Source organism: Nomascus leucogenys, chromosome 4 (genome assembly GCF_006542625.1).
Source record: "Nomascus leucogenys isolate Asia chromosome 4, Asia_NLE_v1, whole genome shotgun sequence".
In the NCBI taxonomy this organism is placed as follows: Eukaryota; Metazoa; Chordata; class Mammalia; order Primates; family Hylobatidae; genus Nomascus; species Nomascus leucogenys.
In genome coordinates, this window is record NC_044384.1 from 93005824 (window position 1) to 93009691 (window position 3868).

The 3868-nt window shown below is 40.1% G+C and overlaps 1 pseudogene across 1 annotated transcript; it reads left to right on the forward strand.

Moving 5' to 3' along the window:
- The first annotated feature begins 2892 nt into the window (after nucleotides 1-2892).
- Nucleotides 2893-3512, forward strand: LOC100580208 (annotated as a pseudogene). The gene has a single exon (XR_001116742.2). The product of XR_001116742.2 is annotated as a 28S ribosomal protein S16, mitochondrial pseudogene (transcript).
- The last annotated feature ends 356 nt before the right edge of the window (nucleotides 3513-3868 follow it).

Below are 3868 nucleotides of genomic sequence, written 5' to 3' on the forward strand. Positions count from 1 at the left end.
AAGTCTGTCAGTGCCATTTTCCCAATGCAAGTATTCACTTTGCGTCTCTGTGTCTCAGGGACCTTGGACCCAGTGTGGGGGTCCCTGCAATGGTGAGGGGCAGAGGGAAGGAGAGAGATGACAGGAGCAACTGAGTGCATTGGCATTTCCTCTGCAGGCCACAGAAAGGGAGTTTCCCCCACTGCTTTTAGCCAGAACACCAGGCCTTTGTAGCCTCCCATCCCTCAGGAAGCATTCAACCTTTTAAAAAACAGCCACAATGAAACCCTCCCCTTGTCCAAACATCTCTGATTCCCTCCTGCCTAGTTCTGCTTCAGCTCCATAAACAAAGGTGTGCACTGGCACCCAGGGCAGAAAGCTAAGCCCTTGTGAAAACCTGGATAACCCCTACTCCTGATAAATGCGGGCTATGTGTGAAAAAAGTACACCCAGCAATAAAACGCAGGCTTGGCATAAGGAAACTAGGACAGAAATGTATTTGGCAATCATTCTCTATAACCTTAAAACCGTCCAGCTCTATGAAAAGCATCCTCGCAAACATTTGTTTTTGGTGTTTTGTGAGTGTGGGCACAGGTAGGTGTAAAAGGAAAAACTTGGGGCCCCAAAATTACTAAGCTAAAGGGAAAAGTCAGGCTGGGAACTGCCCAGGGCAAACTTGCCTGCCATTCTATTTAAAGTCATCCTTCTGCTCACTGAGATAGATGCATATTCTGATTTCCTCCCTTGAAAAGGCTTATCAGAAACTCAAAAGAATGCAACCATTTGTCTCTCACCTACCTGTGACTTGGAAGCCCCCTCCTTGCTTCAAGGTGTCCTCCCCTTTCTGGACAGAACCAATGTACTTCTTATATATATTGATTGATGTCTCATGTTTCCCTAAAGTGTATAAAACCAAGCTGTGCCTCGACCACCTTGGGCACATGTCCTCAGGACTTCCTGAGGCTGTGTCATGGGCACTCGTCCTCAACCTTGCCAAAATAAACCTAAGTTAACTGAGACCTGTCTCGAATTTTGGGGGTTCACATTTGGTAACCACGGGGGCATTCTGAGTGGAGATGCTCCTGACCTTTGACGAATTTCCTACGGTGCTTGGTACCAGCATGAGCTAACTTTATGGATGAAACCAATCAGACAATTTGCTGAGGTCTGAGAGCACCCCCTTCAGGGAATCCCTGATCTCTCAAAATTTGGTCGAGAGCTAAAGTTTATTTTGCTGTACAACTCCTCTTTTTTTAGAGTTTTACTTGCTTCCACCACAAGGAAGGCAAGTTTTTTCTGCTTCCATGATGGTAGAAGGCAGGTAACTCCTTTACGGAGTTTGAGCTCACTTCTGACAGGGAAGACTAGTTTTTTTTTTCCTGCTTCTAGGATGGTAGACAGAAGTCTTCAGCCTAAGATCCATCCCTGGGTCTTAGTAACTGAATTGGAGTTTGTCTTGGCTAAAGTTGAGATTAACAACCAGCTGGACTTAATTTCTCCTTGCCATTAGAGCACTCAGTGATCATATTGTTGGGGTTTTTTGTTGTTTGTTCTGGTCTTTCTCCCATCAGATTTGACCAACTCTGAGTTGGTCAACTCTAAGAATGAAGAGAAAACAAGGAGAATGATTCCCTTTCGAGCACTCTGTAGGTTTTGTGGTGCCTCTACTTGCCAGAGCTTATATAATATGGAAATAATATGGCCTTTGTGCACATTCACCTTAAGGAAAAAGAGCCCTAAGGTCGATCTGCAAACTATAGAGTTCCTAAGTCCTTTTTTAATCTATTTTTTACATTCTGCCTGCTCTAAACCTGCTGCTATTTTTCTATTAAGATAAAAACCACTGTTAGATCCAACAAGTTCTTTCTGCAAGCCAGTGAATTTGTATTTATCTCATGGCTAAAAGTTCTAAAGTAAAAGCTATAGAATCTTTTGTGCGTGTGTGTGTGTGTGTGTGTGCATGTGTGTGTATTTAAAAGGCCTTTATCATTTCTACAATTTTATGTTTAATTGGCATTTAAATCTGTTTTAGTCTCCCTCTAACACACCAAACTTCTTCTCTCTGCACCTTATAATGTAAATTTTGCTATTTGATTTTCACCTGAGTTGTTTCCTTTGATATGCAAATTAGCTGGCAACTGCTCAGGCTTGTGAAACAGGTAATCAACAATCCGAAAGTCTAAGGAAAAAAAAGTTTTTATGAATCTATAAGATGTACTTCTATCAGCATGCCTAATATGTCTATGTATTTATGTGTTGTGTACACAATGTTTCACTACTAAAAATATATAAAAGAGCTCTAATTCATTGGCTTAAAAAAATAAAAGTGTTTAAATCAGGTACTAAAAAAGAAAAGACTAGTCAAATGCTTTTTCAAGTTTATGTAACTTAAGTAAAATATTTAATAACTAATCTAGCTTTAAAATTATTGGTAAAGTAATATTAGAAATGCCTTAAGAATTTCCAACATAAATTTTTGTTTGCATTTATTAATCAAGCAATTCCATACTTATCCCTGCCAAATACTATAAGGTGTCAAAATTTGGTATAGGGGTTACAAAACTATAAACCCGGCCCAAAAAAAGGATGATCTTTGCTTGTGTAATTTTTAATAAATAAGACATTGATATTGGTTTAATGAAAATAGCTGCATCTTGAATTTAGTAAGATTACCATAACTTCTAATCCTGTGGCTTTAGGCAGTATAGTCCACAGGCAGTAAGGAGGTTTGTTTTGAGAAAGGACTGTTATCATCTTTGTTTCAAAGCTAAACTATAAACTAAGTCCATCCCAAAGTTAGTTTGGCCTACGCCCAGGAATGAACGAGGACAGCTTGGAGGTTAAAAGCAAGATGGAGTCAGTTAGGTCAAATCTTTTTCACTGTCTCAGTTAAAATTTTGCAATGGGCTTTCTGTGTTTGTCCTCTGCCCTGCCAAGGCCGTAGAGCTGGTGTGTGCAGGTAGCGGGGCGCTCCGAGGAGCCGCATGCCGGCGGCACCATGGTGCACCTCACTACTCTCCTCTGCAAGGCCTATCGTGGGGGCCACTTAACCATCCGCCTCGCCCTGGGTGGCTGCACCAACCGGCCCTTCTACCGCATTGTGGCTGCTCACAACAAGTGTCCCAGGGATGGCCGTTTCGTAGAGCAGCTGGGCTCCTATGATCCATTGCCCAACAGTCATGGAGAAAAACTCGTTGCCCTCAACCTAGACAGGATCCGTCATTGGATTGGCTGCGGGGCCCATCTCTCTAAGCTTATGGAAAAGCTTCTGGGTCTTGCTGGCTTTTTCCCTCTGCATCCTATGATGATCACAAATGCTGAGAGACTGCGAAGGAAACGGGCACGTGAAGTCCTGTTAGCTTCTCAGAAAACAGATGCAGAAGCTACAGATACAGAGGCTACAGAAACATAAATGAGCTGACTTTAGTGAGCATAGCAGTGGGAACAAGGTCAAGGTCCTCTTGAAACACTCTGCAGAGATCTTAATTTTGTTAGATTTGGAGTTCAATAAATGGAGTATCCTGAAAAAAAAATATTTTGCAATGGCAGTTTCATAACTTTAAATGATGACTATAGCAGTTTTCATAAATAATCTAGTAAACAATTAAAACAAAATGATTAAGTAAATGTAATAGGATAAATACTTGTAGATAAATTCATCATAATTTAGAATCTAAAGTTAAATTAAATAATAGATATTTCATTTCATTATTTAGATATTTTCCAATAAAACTATAATCATAGGAAAACAATCTTTTTAAAAAAAAAGTGTGTCCTTTCAAAAAAGGTGAACAATTTTTGTCTAATTCAAACCTTATTTAAAGGTCACGTATAAAACAAGGTAAAAGGAACCAGGAAATAAAAAAGATGTAAAGAAAGTTATAAAAAT